Source organism: Schistocerca serialis, chromosome 2 (genome assembly GCF_023864345.2).
Source record: "Schistocerca serialis cubense isolate TAMUIC-IGC-003099 chromosome 2, iqSchSeri2.2, whole genome shotgun sequence".
Lineage (NCBI taxonomy): Eukaryota > Metazoa > Arthropoda > Insecta > Orthoptera > Acrididae > Schistocerca > Schistocerca serialis.
The window spans coordinates 189066080-189086004 of record NC_064639.1 but is presented as its reverse complement, the minus strand read 5'-3'; the positions used below and the strand labels follow the sequence as shown (position 1 = coordinate 189086004).

The 19925-nt window shown below is 45.3% G+C and overlaps 1 non-coding gene across 1 annotated transcript; it reads right to left on the bottom strand.

Annotated features, from left to right (window-relative positions):
• Positions 1-415: 415 nt before the first annotated feature.
• Positions 416-490, bottom strand: Trnap-cgg (transfer RNA proline (anticodon CGG)). The gene has a single exon. It is a non-coding gene; the product is annotated as a tRNA-Pro (tRNA).
• Between the last annotated feature and the right edge of the window lie 19435 nt (positions 491-19925).

Here is a 19925-nt window from a genome sequence, read left to right as displayed (position 1 = left end):
AGTAGTTTAACTTGTCGTGAAATTGAAGTAGATACTTCATGTGCGTTAGCATGGGCAGACGTCATTGTTGGCAACCGGAATAAAATAATAATTTGATCCTTTTACCGACCTTCCAATTCAGATGATACAGTTGCTGAAAGGTTCAAAGGAAACTTGAGTTTGATTTCAAACGCGTTCCCGACTCATACGATAGTAGTTGGTGGTGACTTTCATTGACCCTCGATATGTTGGCGAAAATACATGTTCAATTCCGGAGGTACGCATAAAATATCATCCGAAATTGTGCTAAACGCATTCTCTGAAAATCATTTCGAGCAGTTAGTTCATGAGCCCAACCGAATAGTAAACAGAATGAGATTTTCACTCTGCAGCGGAGTGTGCGCTGATATGAAACTTCCTGGCAGATTAAAACTGTGTGCCCGACCGAGACTCGAACTCGGGACCTTTGCCTTCCGCGGGCAAGTGCTCTACCAACTGAGCCACCGAAGCACGACTCATGCCCGGTACTCACAGCTTTACTTCTGCCAGTACCTCGTCTCCTAATCTGCCAGGAAGTTTCATATCAGCGCACGCTCCGCTGCAGAGTGAAAATCTCATTCTGGAAACATCCCCCAGGCTGTGGCTAAGCCATGTCTTCGCAATATCCTTTCTTTCAGGAGTGCTGGTTCTGCAAGGTTCGCAGGAGCGCTTCTGTAAAGTTTGGAAGGTAGGAGACGAGGTACTGGCAGAAGTAAAGCTGTGAGTACCGGCCGTGAGTCGTGCTTCGGTGGCTCAGTTGGTAGAGCACTTGCCCGCGAAAAGCAAAGGTCCCGAGTTCGAGTCTCTGTCGGGCACACAGTTTTAATCTGCCAGGAAGTTTCGAATAGTAAACAGTTGTGAAAACACACTTGACCTCTTAGCAACAAATAATGCTGAGTTAATAACCACCATCAAAACAGATATAGGGATTAGTGAACACAGGGTCGTCGTAGCGAGATTTAATATTGTAATCCCCAAATCCTCGAAAAATAAGCGAAAAATATACATATTCAGAAAAGCAGATAAAAATTCACTTGACGCCTTCCTGAGAGACAACCTCCACTCATTCCAAATTAATAATATAAGTGTAGACCAGTAGTGGGTTGAATTCAAAGAAATAGTATCGGCAGCAATTGAGAGATTTATATAAAATAATTAACAAACGACGGAGCTGATCCTCCTTGGTACACTAAGCGGGTTAGAACACTGTTGCAGAAACAACGAAACAAACATGACAAATTTAAACAGACGCAGAATCCCCAAGATTGGCGATCTTTTACAGAAGCTCGAAATTTAGCGCGGACTTCAATGCGAGATGCCTATAAAAGTTTCCGCAACGAAACTTTGTCTCGAAACCTGGCAGAAAATCCAAAGAGATTCTGGTCGTATGTGAAGTATGTTAGCGGCAGTAAACAATCAATTCCCGCAGTGGTTAGCACACTGGACTCGCATTTGGGAGGACGACGGTTCAATCCCGTGTCCGGCCATCCTGATTTAGGTTTTCCGTGATTTCCCTAAATCATTCCAGGAAAATAACATGATGGTTCATTTGAAAGGGCACGGCCGACTTCCTTCCCTGTCCTTCCCTAATCCGATGAGACCGATGACCTCGCTGTTTGGTCTCTTCCCCCCAAACAATCCAATCAATCCAATCAAAGCCTTCAATGCGCGATAGCAATGGAAATACTATCGAAGACAGTGCTGCCAAAGCAGAGTTACTAAACACAGCCTTCCGAAATGCATTCACGAAAGAAGACGAAGTAAAGATTCCAGATTTCGAATCGAGAACAGCTGCCAACATGAGTAACGTAAATATTGTCGGAGTAGTGAAGTAACTTAAATCACTCAATAAAAGCAAGTCTTCTGGCCCAGACTGTATACCAATTAGGTTCCTTTCGCAGTATGCTGATGCATCAGCTCCATACTTAACAATCATACACAACCATTCACTCGACGAAAGGTCCGTACCCAAATACTGGAAAGTTGCACAGGTCACACCAATACTCAAGAAGGGTAGTAGGAGTAATCCAATAAATTACACGCCCATATCGTTAACGTCGATATGCAGCAGGATTTTAGAACATATATTGTGTTCGAACATTATGAATTACCTTGAATAAAACGGTCTATTGACACAGAGTCGCCGGCCGGAGTGGCCAAGCGGTTCTAGGCACTACAGTCTGGAAGCGCGCTACCGTTACGGTCGCAGGTTCGAATCCTGCCTAGGGCATGGACGTGTGTGATGTCCTTAGGTTAGTTAGGTTTAAATAGTTCTAAGTTCTAGGGGACTGTTGACCGCAGAAGTTAAGTCCCACAGTGCTCAGAATCATTTGAACAAATTTTTGACACACAATCAGCATGGGTTTAGAAAACATCGTTCCTGTGAAACACAAATAGTTCTTTATTCACATGAAGTGTTGAGTGCTATTGACAAAAGATTTCAGATCGATTCGGTATTTCTGGATTTCCGGAAGGCTTCTGACACTGTACCACACAAGCGACTCGTAGTGAAATTGCGTGCTTATGGAATATCGCCTCAGTTATGTGACTGGATTTGTGATTTCCTGTCAGAGAGGTCACAGTTCGTAGTAATGGACGGTAAGTCATCGTTCTAGGCGCTTCAGTCCGGAACCAACCTGCTGCTACGGTCGCAGGTTCGAATCCTGCCTTGGGCATGGATTTGTGTGATGTCCTTAGGTGAATTAGCGGACTGATGACCTCAGATGTTAAGTCCCATAGTGCTTAGAGCCATCTGAACAATTTTTCTTGCTGTCGCCATAAATCGTAGATGGATCAGTGTGACTTGCTGGATGCCTCGCAGACGTAGGCACGAGCAGTATCGTCAGGTTAATGAGTTTGAAAGAGGGCGCATTATTGGCCTGATAGAATGTTGTGCGTCCACTCGAGAAACTGCTGCCCCTGTGGGACGAAATGTTTCGGCAGTGCAACCGGTGTGTGTAGAATAGTTCACAGAAGGCCACAGAACACGACGAGATGGATCAGGTCACACCATTCAAACCACCTCCGAGAAGATCGACACATACGAATGGCACTGCACAACAGACCTGCGTCCTCCTGTGCTCTGTCGCAGCATTGGAACAGTGGAACACATCGTACAGTATCAGGGCTGACAGTCCCTAGTCGTATATTATGGCATTTGTTAAGTGCGCGTCGTCTACTTCTCTCCCTACCTTTGATGAATGTGTAGGAACATGCTAGGCGTTGCTGGTGTACGGAACGACGTCACTGCAAATAGGAATGACATCACATGGTGTTTTCGGAAGGTGCTGTTTGTTTGGAAATAAGGCTGCATTGTGTTTCGCCGCAGATAGAGGCAGTGGCATCATAGTGATTGCGTTCGCGCTAGACATAGATCCCTAACTTAAGGCCTTATGGTTTGGGATGCTGCTGCATACAACCACAAATGACAGCTGGTACATCTCCCCGGGTCCACATCTCGTGGTCGTGCGGTAGCATTCTCGCTTCCCACGCCCGGGTTCCCGGGTTCTATTCCCGGCGGGGTCAGGGATTTTCTCTGCCTCGTGATGGCTGGGTGTTGTGTGCTGTCCTTAGGTTAGTTAGGTTTAAGTAGTTCTAAGTTCTAGGGGACTGATGACCATAGATGTTAAGCCCCATAGTGCTCTGAGCCATTTGAACCATTTGAACATCTCCCGGGCACTGAGACCAGTGTGATTTATGTGAATGACATCCTGCGACCTGCGGCCATACCTTTTCTGCACAACAACCAAGACGCCATTTTACAGCAAGACTACGCACGACTACATGTTGCTGCAAGAACATGTCCCTTGTTGGAGTCACTGGATATCAGCGTTTTGCCCTGGCCCGCCAGATCACCATACTTGTCGTCAGTTGACAATCTGTGGAATGTAGTGAAACAATGGGTGCAGCGCTGAGACCCAGTGCCAACCACCAGAGACGAACTTTGGAACCAGGTGAACGCAGCATGGGTGGCTATACCACAGGACGCCATTCGCGCCGTATATGCGTCGATATTGCCACGCGTGGAGCAAGTTATCAGGGCCCAGGGCGGACCCTGTGCCTACTAGGCAACGCGTAATACATTTTGAAGCAAGGCGACTGAAAAGCTAGTCATTTTTGCAGAACATACTATTGCAAATGTCCTGTCAATATAAGCGTCCTGTCTCTATCCGTTCAAGGTGTTCTGGCATTTTTTTAAACGTATGTGTACTTAAACTTTAGTCCAATACATTGTCGTCCGTATCGCAAATTGTTGCTGATTAACAGTATTTATCTGAGGCTCTACCAGCGACGACACAGCATGGCGTGTAGCGCCAGGCAGAACAACCTGACAATGGATAGATAGCACAGGTAGAGTCAGCCGCAAGGACATGGTGGTTCGGCAGCTTGTCTTTTAAAGTATGTCCCAGCGATTCAGGTGCCATATTTCTAGTTTTCAGAGAATATTTGTACCTTTAGTACTCTGAAGCTATGAGATGGCACAGTAATTAAGGTACTTGCGTCACGTTCGGGAAGACTGCTGTTAAAATTTCAGCGGAACCATTCAGACTTGGGTTTTATGTGATACTCCTAAATCTCAATAAGATTGCGTTGCAAGAGGTACATACGATTTCCTTCACCATATTTCCCGAGTCCGAGCATCAGCGTGTCATCTAGATCTACATCCATACTCCGAGAGCCATCTTCGATGTGTGCTGGAGGGTGCTTCTGGAACAACTGCCATTTGACCTGTTCTGTTCCATTCACTAATCGCGCATGGGAAGAACGAGTGTCGGTAAACCTCCATATGATCTCTTATGTCCCTCGTTTCCGGGTCTTAAACATTTCGTGAGACTTGTGTAGGAGGATGAACCTATCTCTTCCATGGACTTGCTCTCCCGGAACGCCAACAGTGTCCTCCACCGTGATGCGCAACACCTAACATTGTGTCGTCTACCACTAGAGACTGTTGTGCTCTGGCAGTTACTAAACGTACCCACGACGAAACGCGCCGCTCTTCGTAGGATCTTTTCTATTACTTCCACTCATGCAATCTGCTAAGGGTCCCAGACTGATGAACAATACTCAAGAACCGATCTAAGGTTTTGTAACGTACTTCTTTCGTGGATGACGTAAGTTTCCTTAAGATTCTTCCAATGAATCTGAACTTGTCATCAGCTATTCCTACAATTATTTTTATGTCGTCATTGCCATTTAGTTCGCCTCGGACGATTGCTCCTAAGCATTTTACGGTTGTCACTATTTTCGGTGATCTTGTGCCAAGAGCGTAATCAAACAGACGAAGAGAAGCACGCACTTGGAACGGAAGGCAACAACAAACAACCTTCTGTCGCTGTGTTAAATACATTTTCCGAGAATCATTTAGAGCAGCTAGAGAGATGCCCCAACTGAAAGGGAAATACACTCCTGGAAATTGAAATAAGAACACCGTGAATTCATTGTCCCAGGAAGGGGAAACTTTATTGACACATTCCTGGGGTCAGATACATCACATGATCACACTGACAGAACCACAGGCACATAGACACAGGCAACACAGCATGCACAATGTCGGCACTAGTACAGTGTATATCCACCTTTCGTAGCAATGCAGGCTGCTATTCTCCCATGGAGACGATCGTACTGATGCTGGATGTAGTCCTGTGGAACGGCTTGCCATGCCATTTCCACCTGGCGCCTCAGTTGGACCAGCGTTCGTGCTGGACGTGCAGACCGCGTGAGACGACGCTTCATCCAGTCCCAAACATGCTCAATGGGGGACAGATCCGGAGATCTTGCTGGCCAGGGTAGTTGACTTACACCTTCTAGAGCACGTTGGGTGGCACGGGATACATGCGGACGTGCATTGTCCTGTTGGAACAGCAAGTTCCCTTGCCTGTCTAGGAATGGTAGAACGATGGGTTCGATGACGGTTTGGATGTACCGTGCACTATTCAGTGTCCCCTCGACGATCACCAGTGGTGTACGGCCAGTGTAGGAGATCGCTCCCCACACCATGATGCCGGGTGTTGGCCCTGTGTGCCTCGGTCGTATGCAGTCCTGATTGTGGCGCTCACCTGCACAGCGCCAAACACGCATACGACCATCATTGGCACCAAGGCAGAAGCGACTCTCATCGCTGAAGACGACACGTCTCCATTCGTCCCTCCATTCGCGCCTGTCGCGACACCACTGGAGGCGGGCTGCACGATGTTGGGGCGTGAGCGGAAGACGGCCTAACGGTGTGCGGGACCGTAGCCCAGCTTCATGGAGACGGTTGCGAATGGTCCTCGCCGATACCCCAGGAGCAACAGTGTCCCTAATTTGCTGGGAAGTGGCGGTGCGGTCCCCTACGGCACTGCGTAGGATCCTACGGTCTTGGCGTGCATCCGTGCGTCGCTGCGGTCCGGTCCCTGGTCGACGGGCACGTGCACCTTCCGCCGACCACTGGCGACAACATCGATGTACTGTGGAGACCTCACGCCCCACGTGTTGAGCAATTCGGCTGTACGTCCACCCGGCCTCCCGCATGCCCACTATACGCCCTCGCTCAAAGTCCGTCAACTGCACATACGGTTCACGTCCACGCTGTCGCGGCATGCTACCAGTGTTAAAGACTGCGATGGAGCTCCGTATGCCACGGCAAACTGGCTGACACTGACGGCGGCGGTGCACAAATGCTGCGCAGCTAGCGCCATTCGACGGCCAACACCGCGGTTCCTGGTGTGTCCGCTGTGCCGTGCGTGTGATCATTGCTTGTACAGCCCTCTCGCAGTGTCCGGAGCAAGTATGGTGGGTCTGACACACCGGTGTCAATGTGTTCTTTTTTCCATTTCCAGGAGTGTACATTGGGGCTATTGGAGCCCAACAGTACCAAACTTTTTTGCAGCGAACACATGGTGTGACGTGGGGCGATCACTCTGTTTTTAAAATAATTGAAAAGCCACGATCGCTTCAATATCGTTTACTAGATGACCGGTTTCTGCACTCTGAATGTGCCACCATCGGATCTGTGAAGGCATAACATAACAGGTTTGAAGGAGGGCTTACGTGAGTTAACTATACACATTACAATTATTACAGATCCACATACCTGAAACGTGGATTACATTTATAAAACCATATGAACATCATGGCACATGTTATACCTTGACAGATCCGATGATGGCACCTTCAGAGTGCTGAAACTGGTCATCTAGTAAACGATATTGAAGCGAGCGTGGCTTTTCAATTATCTTAGTACCAAACTTGTTGGCTCTGTGAACTCAGATGTAAGAATCAGAGACTATATGGCTATTACAGGATCACCGGACATTAGTGAAGAGCTAAAAGCTGAGGAACGTAAAGAGATATTTCTGCTGAGCAAGTGTCATAAGAAATTGATTAAAAACTACCTATGCAGCCAGCGAAAATAATCAGCTGTGAGGAAAAAGACTGTGGAATATATCTGTTGCATGTTCAGATGTGCTGGAAAAATTGATAATGTAATGTGTAATTTAATGAACCAGTAGTAACTGCTTTGTTGGTACCTTACTGTCCATTTTCGGACAAATGTTGATATAGACTTCTTTGTTCCTCTTCCTGTGAGGAATCAGTTGCTGAAGTGTCCGCCTCCGGTAGCTGAGTGGCAGTCTGCCTTCGGCGGTGCTACGGCACGGACGTCTGTTTACGTCCCTGCCGGAGAAGTTCGCGCTCGCGCAGTTGTTTACCTCTTCGGCGTACTCGTGCGTTTAGCCGACTCGATATAGAATGGCACATGCATACCGAAAGTCGACTCTCAAGATTAGTTTTTCGAATGAATATGCGAGACCGAAGGCTTACGAAATAGAAAGGTTCCTACGAGACGAAGTTAAACTTGACTACAACGAACTTATCGGAATCCACCTCTCCATAGTGAGCAGTGTCGTTTACGTCAAGCTGATTAACGATTCAGTATGTGACAGAATCATCCGAGATACTAAACATGGACTCAAATTTCGTCACTCTGATGGACATGTTGGAGAAGTAACTATTGATCATGCAGGACTGGGCTTACGAAACATACGTATTTTCGAACTTCCCTTCGAGGTTCCGTCTGACTTGGTCGTTGACGCCTTACGCCCATATGGAAGAGTGCTTAGCCACGTTGAGGAAAAATGGTCCAACTTCACGACTTACCCCGTTCTCAATGGGGTGCGTCAAATCAGAATAGAACTGACACAACATGTACCCTCGTACTTGTTCATCGGCGGATGCAGAGCTATAGTCATCTACGATGGACAACCCAAAACATGCTCAGGCTGCGGGAAAGAGGGCCACGTCCGTTCCGAATGTATGCAGCGGAGGATAGTGCAAGTTCCAAACGGCGAACCCGTACCTCCGTCCACGTTGACGCCGCTGCCACTAACGTATGCGGACGCGTTTCGAACGGATCCCATCCCGAAGAATGACCAGCTACAGAATCCTGACAGTTTACGGCAACCGACTGCGGCAGAGACCGCCTCCAGTGACGAAACAACTCACACCTCTGCCGCTCCGGCGCCGACGACGCACTTAACCGAGCGGAAAGGATCGGTAGGAGAAATGGAAATTGATCCTGCTGTTGTGCCGACAGCTGCTTTCGTCCCTGAGCACCGGGAGTCACTTCCGCACTCGGATACGGAGGCGCACACGCGCAAACAACGATCGCCGAAGCGCCACAAGAAACGACGGCTAGCGCCGTCGGATACCTGCTTACTGCAGTCCACGGCAGACGAACTTGGGTGTAACGTCGATACAGTGCATCCGGATGCGCAACGGGGGGTTCTCCCTCCCACACAGCAGTACGACGCGAATCATGCCACACAGGGGTTAAATACAGACACACCGGACGGAAAGCCGACGGAAAGAGTCCCTCCACCCACCGCAGCAACGCCACAGCCTTCGGCCAGCCCGGCCGGAGAGACACGACGGGAGCTGGACCTCCAGCACAGGAACTGGGCCGACGAATCCGATACTGACCCCCACACCGACGACGCACCCGCCATGGCGAGTGCTGCGTCCACCGGATGTTAACCGCGCAGAAGATGCAGACTGACGCACGGACAGCATGTCACCGGGCAGCAGCACACAAATTAACATAAGCGTTCATGTGCGCTTTACCCACTGAGGAACAGCGGCAGGCATATCGAACAGCCTCTATTAATATTAATACGATCAGAACGCCTGTCAAATTGCAATTATTGCGAGACATGTTGCACGCGTCAGACGTCGACATCGTTCTGCTGCAGGAAGTATGGGTTGAGAGCTTCCCCGACCTCTATGAGTACGATACGTACATTACACCTACTACCGACGGCGGCAGCGGAACGGCGATACTTCTACGTAGCGGCATAGTAGCCGAGCACGTGGTGTACCTGCCGTCAGCGCGAGGACTGGCGCTCACAGTGCTGGGAGTACGGGTAGTTAACATTTACGCACCGTCGGGGTCAGACAGACGGCGCGACCGATCCCGATTTTACGCAGAGGAGATTGCAACACTATTCTTAGGTCGGTATGAACATGTCTTATTTGGAGGCGACTTCAACTGCGTGCTCGCACCAAACGATCAACACCCACGTTATACTTCGTGCCCGGAGCTGCGGCAACTCATACAGGACATGAATCTCATTGATTCATGGGAGACGATACAAGGCGACAGATGTGGATACACCTACGTCACGAGTCACTCTGCAAGTCGTCTCGATCGCCTTTACGTAACACCTCGTCTCGAAACTGCGATCCTCGATGCGGAATTGTGGCCTGTCGCCTTTTCAGATCACATAGCATATATATGCACGGTCTCCCTGAGTCGTCAACAAGTGTGGAGGAGTCGCAGTGTTTGGAAACTGAATACAGCACACCTTAGGGAACCTGAGTGCAGACGCTTAGTCGAAGACACTTGGAACGTGTGTGAACGACGCCTCCCGACATATCCGACGACGTTGCAGTGGTGGCTGGAATGCGTTAAGCCTGCATTGCGCCGAGCGTTAAATGCATACGGAAGAGAGCAGATGATGTGGAGGCGATACACGACGGAATTTTATTTCACGATGCTCCGCGAACTTTCTGTACAAGCACCTTCACAGGAGCGTCGTGCCGGTATAAAACGAGCGCAGGCCCAAATAATTTCCACAACGCGCCGCCGACTGGAGGGTGTCGCAATCCGTGCAAGGGCCTTTGAACGAGTCCGTGGAGAATCCCCGTCGATGTATCACGTTATCAGAGAAAAACAACGTAGCCGCAGAACCTTAATACAGACGGTCGTACTGCCAGATGGTCGCCGCATGACAACGCAAAAAGACATTGCCAACGCTTTCGTGGAACACTACGGTCATCTCTATCAAGAAGCGGAACACGATCAGGCAGCCTTTCATGAGGTCCGACGAACGCTTTCCGCGTGTCTCGACGAGTCGGCCAACCTGGAGTTAACAGGTGAAATCACAGTTGACGACGTAATGGAAGCGATTGATAAGGGAGCGTCGCACAAATCGCCGGGGCCCGACGGGTTTCCGTTAGAGTTCTATCGTACATTTAAAGATCTCATGATTCCACGATGGACTGCCATGTACTGCGAATTGATGTCTCCCAACGTGACTCTTCCACCCTCCTTCGTGGAAGGAATGATCATCCCCATCCACAAACCATCTGGCGGCACAGGGATACAGGCCTACCGGCCACTGACCCTTCTTAATTGCGACTACAAGATCTACGCCAGGATACTTGCAGCACGCTTTAAACGCGTAATACGCCAAGTGATTTCACTCGACCAAACCCAGCTAGGAGGAGCTAGCAATATACAAACGGCACTCGGCGACTACCGCGATGTTATCGCACTAGCTTCAACATGTCGTCTCCGGGGTGTATTGGTCTCGATAGACTTCGATCGCGCATTTGACAGGCTGAGTCATGCTTATCTCACGGACGTGATGACGAAAATGAAGTTTCCGGAAAGTTTTGTCACCGTCGTCATGAGACTACTACACGGAGTCGCATCCAAAGTGCTCATCAATGGACGCTTGGTGGGGCCCATCACCATCTCACGATCGGTCAGACAAGGGTGCCCGCTGTCAACGATATTGTATGCCATCGCTGTCGAGCCGCTGCTTTGCGGGCTCCGGAATCGACTCCAAGGAATGACGATAAGGCACAACACGTTTATATGCCGAACAAACGCAGATGACCTAGTGTTTTTAGCACGGTCAGGCGACGAGGCAAGAGTGGCCTTGCATTGGATTAATTTGTATTGTATGGCTACGGGAAGTTGCCTGAACATGGCAAAGTCAGGAGCGATGAAGATATTATATAAAAAAAAAAGAGTCCACTTATTTACGTTTCCCAGAAGAATTTTATTTTATAAAGTCATTGTCTTATATATTTAAAAAAAATGCTAGAAGCAGTTTATGTTTGTTACGGTTTAAAAAAAAGTAAAAAAAAAAAAAAAAAAAAGGTGCCATGCGAGCAGGAGATGCCGGGTTCAAGTCCCTGTTGGGGGACAAATTTTCACCTGTCCCCGGGTAGAGCACTTGCCCGTACTTAAAAAAAAAGTGGTCAGCGTGACGGAATGTCAAAAAAAAAAAAAAACTGGTCAGCGCGACAGACTGTCAAAAAAAAAAAAAAAAAAAAAAAACTGGTCAGCGTGACAGAATGTCAATCCTAAGGGCCCGGGTTCGATTCCCGGCTGGGTCGGAGATTTTCTCCGCCTAGGGAGTGGGTGTTGCGTTGTCCTAATCATCATCATTTCATCCCCATCGACAAGCAAGTCGCCGAAGTGGCGTCAAATCGAAAGACTTGCACCTGGCGAAAGGTCTACCCGACGGGAGGCCCTATTCACACGACATTATTATTTATTATAGTTGCTGAAATTTGTTCTCTTATTTAGGATTCTGTGTGTTTAATAGAAAAAAAAAGTGAGTGAACGTTCAAACGTGTGAACTGAGAAAATGTTATCAAGCATATTCACCCAAGCACAAGCAAGCTTATGCTTATAATATCCTGCTTTAAAGCGAAACGCTTTCCTTCAAAGGAAGGCTATATGCTTTTCATCAAGATAAAGAGTTCTTTTGAAAGAAACTTTGAGAAATAACAAAGCCACAAACCTTTCAAGTACCTAAGGTAGATGGCTTTAACATGATTACTGCTCTATAGTACAATATGTAGCGTAAAATAAGTATAATAAAACTATTACCACTAAAATAAAGACTTTTTCATCAAGACGATTCTAATCGAGTATCTCTTGTCATCATCAATGTCACATAGAATTTTGATAGATTGTAACAGATCAGTATCTTAGCCAGAAAAAATGAGTGACACTGTCCCTATTTTGAGTTATCAAAATAGCTCTTTTGTTTGTTACAGTTGGGCATCCCATTCAAAGTGACATCACGAGAGAAATACTGTCAGTTAAAATGTGAGAGGCACGTTTGGAATCATACTTTGTTGCTGCAGATGACGACTACCGTTTTGTAATGATTCTTAACACACACAGCACAATAAGAATGGTCGGACCTGCATCCAAGATTCAGTTCACAAGAAAACAAGAGCGATGGGCTTCTGCTGCTGTACCAACTCCATCGGTAAGCGGAGGCAATAAAATTATTGTTTTTGACTTGTGCAATGAAGCTGGATTCGAACTGTTTATTCCAAATGAAAGATTTATTAATATTTTTGTATCTGACAACTGCCTCTCTAATAACAGGAATGTAACGCCAACGAAAATAAATTTTGAACTCATTAATTTCTTGCATAATCTAGTGGATACGATTACCCTTGTTTAAACTCAATGACAATGTAAAATATATAGGTGTCAAGCAAAAAAAAAAAAAAAAAAAAAATTTATATTGGCGATTGTCTAAGACTGCCTTCTAAGAATAAATATTTTTTTAAAGAGGGTAACTGTATCATGTGCAGGGTCATAAGGAGCTATGTGCAGTGTAGAGTTACTTTGTATTGCTCTGAACTGAATACACGAACTTTTGTGAAAATTACATCACGGGAAACAATACATGTGACTGAAATGAAATTCATATTGCTGCCTGGGCACACCAATTATAGAAACTGTAAATATTCTAATCACATTACGTTTGTTACTTTACCTTGCGATCATTTCAGTTTATGTTGCAGTCAATATCCATTAACAATAAATCAGAATAACTGTATTTGACAGTTTCATGGAGTTGGAATCAATACCGCAAATTTTTTCTTGTTAAATATAACGTTATTGCACGGTAACCGTTTGAAAATATCTGTAGTGGCTCCATTTCCTTTCTTTGACACTAGGAATTATCTTGTTGTAGAACTGAAAAAAATCTTGCTGTTATTCGCGAAAAGACTTTTCCTTGTGGCTAATATTGAAGGTTATTAATGTATAATTAGGAAAGTAATAGCCACACCATATTGACAAAAAACCTGTGCTTGCAGATTTTGTATGTTGTTATAGGACTGTTTTTCTGGAGTCTTGCAGCACATGGAAATTGATATTGAAAGACCAGTTTGACCGAAATATTTCATTGACACTAAGGAATATGACAAACAGCAGTACTAGTGGCTGTCGGTAACTGACGAATGCAACCTTACTATTCTTTTCCTATTAATCTGAATTTGCGTGTCTTGTAGAAACGAGAAAACGTTGAAAGCGTTGTGAACGGTGATAAGGTAAGCTAATCGCCAGAGACAGTAGAGTCGACTGCCAGTTGGAGCCAGTCTGTGGAAGTACCATCAAGAGAGAGCCGCGAGTCAGTAGTCCATGAGCCATCAGCCATCTCTTTGTGGTGCTGCCCTAGGACGTCTGGCCACCTGATATACAAACACAGATAACATCTTCTGCGGAGAAAACTCCTGGCGTCAACCTTTGACAGCCTGGGAGTGGTGATAGAAGGCTAGTTTTTTAGCAGAAGGTACCATTGGGCTCAAAATGCAGAAAGCTTCCCTTTGTCCAAAAAGCACTGAAACCTAGAGATAAACATCTAGAAGACCTATTGAGGGCCTGCCTTTGAAAACATGAGACATCGCTGAAGGTAAAAAAGAAAAAAAGAAGTTTATACGATGTAAAAAGCGCCAGCATTGGCTAACGTAAATAAATTGTAAGTTAGAAAGAGACACTGAAAGGAGATGACGGAGAGTACCCCAATGGTCACAGAGAGAGAATGAGGTAACTCTTTTCTGTGAAGGATGGCGGGACAAAGTTATTGGCCAATCAGCTAGAGGAACGGGAGTCGCGTTTTGTAAGGAGCAGTTTTATCAGTCAGTGCTCGAAAGATCGGGAGCCAAGCCAATCAGAATCCAGGAAGAGAGGCAAAAGGAGGTAATGCGAGGTTTCACTTTAATTAATATTTGATCAGAAGTCACTGAATCTTCTGGAACCTCCGCCGCCGGGTTTCCACGCTGCACTGTCATCTCCGTCGGCCCACCGTACCGCCTGAACTGAGGCCGGCCGGTGTGGCCGTGCGGTTCTAGGCGCTTCAGTCTGGAACCGCGTGACCGCTACGGTCGCAGGTTCGAATCCTGCTTCGGGCATGGGTGTGTGTGATGTCCTTAGGTTAGTTAGGTTTAAGTAGTTCTAAGTTCTAAGGGACTGATGACCACAGATGTTAAGTCCCATAGTGCTCAGAGCCATTTGAACTATTTGAGCCTGAACTGATCTATTCGGTACCTAGAAAGTTTCCGTGCTGATACGAACTTAGCGGTTGGTGAGGCCCGTTAGTCCCTCCAGCGATTCGTTCTGGAGCCGCTAGAGCCTCCATCTGCAGTATTATGGTGCGATCGGGTTGCAACCGCGAGATTATGTACAGAGAGTTTAAAATCATTTTATAGTAATCTGGTTACTTCAAGTTCCACTGCCAAGACTTGTATTTTATCGTCAATGAACACAATGAACAGACTGCTTTCAACTCCGACCACAGGTGTGACGTATTCCCTTCTGTAGTACTATATGCTTTCAAGTAATATCGTAACAACACTTGGACATTTCACGACTGTACCTAATTCACTAGCGCGATTATCAACATCTTTCACCCGACGCTCTAGGGCAGGTATTACAAGGTCCTATTATATTAATGTTTCCACAGGTTGTCATTTGTTCACAAATTATTTTGTTGCAATTGTAATTAGTGTCTCATTTACTAGTCATAAGTTTCCCCTATCTCTTTATTTCGGAGGGTATCCTTGCATTTTTATGCGACGCCTCCTAGAATTCCAGTTGATTAATCCGGAGCGCCAGCGTAAAGATTGTAGAGCGTCCCCCAGCAGTATGATGGACTTTGTACCCAAGGAGTTCCTGTCTCGCTCTCTGTATGGGTTTAGGAGACATCACACCACCATTGGTTAACTGACGCTGCCGAGTTTGTCTATGTCTTCTCCGACATAGAAAAGCCCAAATCACAAAACTCATCTACTAGTTTACTATCTCATTTGGTGATCTGATTCCCTCTGCACCACTTGAATTATCCAGTTAACTGCTCTTCTAACGCGTTCTCCATCTCTGACAGAATTACAGTGCCATCGCTAAAACCCAAACTCTTAATCTTTTTTCCCTGAACTTTAAATACTTTCCAAATTTTTCCTCGATTTCCTTCACAGTTTTCTCAGTGTACAGAGTGAGTAATGTGTGGGTGTAGACTACAATCCTCTCTCACTATATTCTCAACTACTACTTCCTTTTCATGTCCTTATGTTCTTATAACTACCTGGAATCTATGGTACGTCACTTACAGCTGACATTTAGCAGGCAATAGATGTTCGAGGAAAATGAATTTTAAACTTTCACCAGAGAAACTTTGTGGCGGCACATTTTTAGCAATTAATACTTATAGATCTTTCTTTCTAAAATTTGAAACTATTTTTGTCTGGAAGTCTCTTTGAATTAATTAGCTAGCCAATCCTAGTTATCAAGCTTAAGTTCTTCACTGGTTTAGAAGTTATGGAGGTGAAACAGTGGTTAAGGCACGAGACTCACATTCAATTCCCCATCCGGCCTTCCTGATCTAGGTTTTCCATGGTCCGATCGATCTAAAACATGTCTTGTTAATAGAGGTGAGGATTTTGTAGCACCGTTTGCTAAACATTTAAGATATATCAAAAATTTATTGTTTCAAATAAATAAGTAGAACTTTTGAAAGCTGGTGTTCCGAGACAACTATATCACATGCAAGTACAGGACTTCGTAAGTCAGAAACATATTTATATTAATTCCGTCTGGTTGACAAAGCTGTTTACAAATGTCGTTTTACTTTCATTACCCTCACGGGCACGTTTAAATTCATAATGTTAACGAAAGAGCCGACTATGCTTGTGGCGTAAAACGCCAATCAATAGAGACCAAAAAATGTCGAATATCGCGAATAGTTCATGTAGACGGGAATTTTTGTACAGTGGTAGGAGAGTTCCCACGAACAACATATTACAAATCCCGACTGATGAAGGAAAATTGTGGGACTGGAGGTGCGAATGCCACCATTGTACGTTTTTCTTGAATGACTCGAAAATCGTTACCTTTAGCCAAAATGTATGCCATTATGAAATTTAACTACATTTGATTCCTTACAAAAGGTCCTGTTAATTTTGCTGTAGGACCAATAGTTGGCGCGTTTCGACATAGAGATTATAAATATCTCGCATGTGGTTTTTGAAGGCCAGGTATAACATTACCGGCTGCATAAAACAACATCGGTAGGGGCAGTTAACTCACCCTGCATATCAAGAAAAGCAATGGATCCGAAACAGAACCCTGTGGCACACCCACTCTTCACGACCACAGTCAGATTAAAATCTGTTCCCTGTTTTTATTTTTTCAGTTTCTATCACAGTTGCGTTCAAAAATGTATGTTTACAGAGATCAGTTTCGGGCTGCATTGTCCATTCTCAAGCCGTAGTCTTCGTTGTGAATGTTAACATACATTTCCACGAGTGCACAACTATGTGATATACGCAGTAAACATACAATCTGTATGTGTTTTCACTGGTGGAAATGTGTGTTAACATTTACTATGAAGTCTGTCGTTTGGGAATGGGCACTGTAGTCCGAAACTATGAGTCACGAACGATGATGGTCGATGCTTGTTCTGTGCATTTACGTCACTCATTCCCCGACTGGCAATGAGCGTTCAGTAGTGTTCTGAGCACTCTGCTGTGAATGTCGTTGCCAAGTGTCAAACACGATCGTAGCAAGTTATTCAGTGAATCTTTATTCCACTTTCTGCGACTTGTCATCATTGATGCGGATGGTAAATGACAAATGATACATAAGCAAGCGAGAGACGTAATTTGGAAGATACTCGCTTTCCTCAAGCGCGAAGCGCGTGTTTGCGTGTACCGCAATTATCACTTGTAACCGGCAGCAATCCAGTCTCCGCCGGTGCTCCGACCTGCGCCTCCCGCCATCGTTTGTGAATCCGACTAAAATCAAGACAGTTAATAATATTTCATCGCAACTGTGGTATAAATTGAAAAAAATTAATTTAATAATCGAAATAGCTTTCGTATACATTATACAGAATCTACCTTGTGTGTTGGCAGTGGAGGACAAGCTACTGAGTCGCACTTGCCAGATATGACATCGACCACAGTTGATCTCTTTCCCGCAATGATTAACACACCTTACTTGCATTGGGGAGGACGTCGGTTCAAACCTGCGTTCGACCATCCAGATTTAGATTTTCCGTGGTATTGTCAAATCGCTACAGGCAAATGCCGAAATGGAAGACCTCTATGTCGACGGGATGTTAAACGCAATGTTCGTTCTTTGAGCTCTGACCATGATCTTCTAATATTCCACCTTATGCAGCAACTATTGTATGTTCCACATAATTATGTGATTTACGAAGTTAAGTCAAAGGAAACAACTACTGTCCTCTATGTTTAGATCAACCACACAGAAAAGAATAAATAGCATGTTCTGTTCATACTCCCTACCTGAAGCCAGACTGTGAGTCTGACAGAAGATTAATTGCATTGAGGTGTGCCATTATACACTATCAGTTCAAAACTATCTAGACATCTGCTAGTCGACATTACTTTCACCTTTAGGACGGCTTGACTCCTGCTGGGGACCCTTTCAGTGAGGTGGTTCAGTGTTTGTGGAGGAATGACAGCCCATTCTTTCTCAAGAGTCGAAACCACAGCAGGAAGTGCTGTTTGACCCTGGAATCTGCAGCGAAGTCCCAAATGCATTCCATTCTGTTGAGATGTGAATTCCTCGAAGGGCAATGCATTTCAAGAATGTTAATGTCTGCAAACCAGTGTCTCACAGAAGCGTTTTGTGACAGGGAGCACTATAGTGCTGATACAAAGAATCATCGTCTCCGAACTGCTCCTATGTCGTACACAGCACACAATGCTGCTAAATGTGTTAAAATCCTTTCAAATTTATCGTTTTGTTAAGTATATTAAGGGGACCACACATTAAACGGGAAAAACACTCCCATATCGTAACACCACCTCCTCTGTAATGCAATGTTGGGTCCATGTATAAAGACAAGTAATGTTTTCCAGGCATTCGCCAAACCTAAATACTTTGATAGGATTTCCATAGGGTATGGGGTAATTCACCACTCCAAATCATTTGTTCCCAATTACTCATTGCCCAGTGGCATCGATCTTTAAAATCTAGTGGTCAGTTTCACATTACATTATCGTGTCCGGATACTTATCATCAGATAGTGTACATAGGTTTCTCAAAAACGTTTGAAGACATTGGTGGAAAATAAACAGGCCGGTAATTGTCTACGTTATTCTTTCAGCCTTTCTATAAAGCGGTTCCAAATACTCTAACGACTATTTGAATCTCTCAGGAAACTGAACACATCTGAAAGATACATTCCACAGGTGACTGAGTACAGAATTAACATATGGTCCACTTACCTTCATAACCCATGGGAATCTTTACAACTGATTCATTTTCATCTCAGTTCGCTTCCTGTAGCTGTACGTGATATGTTTCTGATTTACGAAGTCTTTGTACAATTCTGATTACGTTAAGGGTCTGTTTGTTTATTTTGAAGAAATAATATCTTCTAAACGTAATTTTTGAATATTTTTGTTACATGATATTTTCTGCAAACTGTACCAGTTCAATATAGAAGGCATTGATTGCAGGAGATAAGAGCACTCGCTTGACTAGTGAGATTTGGTCGTCGATAATGTCGTTTAAGATTCACTTACCCAATGTTTCTCCAATGTTTAATACTGATTTGTAAGTAATCGGTTAGTAGGACATGTTCTGAGGCATCAAGGGATCACCAATTTAGTATTGGAGAGCAGCGTGGAGGGTAAAAATCGTAGAGGGAGACCAAGAGATGAATACACCAAGCGAATTCAGAAGGATGTAGGTTGCAGTAGAGATGAAGTAGCTTGCACAGGATAGAGTAGCATGGAGAGCTGCATCAAACCAGTCTCAGTACTGAAGACCACAACAACAACAAGTAATGTAGACTTCGAAGTAAATGTGATGTCACTGACAGAAACGTTGTTCCAATCCCTCATTTCTCCCCAACCGATACAACAGTGGGCAATCATTTGCACCCCACGAAATCCCTTGTCCTATCACAAGAATTGAGGATGAAGGTTTCATGCCGCTGGATAACGGAACACACTGGAAGCCAGAGTAAGAAGATGCGGACACAGAGCCTAACGAGATCTGGAGAAAACACCTCTTGACGGAATGTGCCCATCTTCAACAAGCTAAGATCCCACTGGTGAATCAACCAGTTACACGACAGCCGGAATCGCTGGAGACGTACAATGATCTGTTGTCCGTGAAAAGACTGATGACCATAGATGTTAAGTCCCATAGTGCTCAGAGCCATCTGTCCGTGAAAGTGTCTGTTGTTTCTGCTTCCGGGGTCTTCGTCTAACAGTCTAGGGGTGCTTCCTGGATTGTAGTGTGCATAGCAACATACGCCTCACTTTAAAATAATGCATTTGCTAATGAAATATAA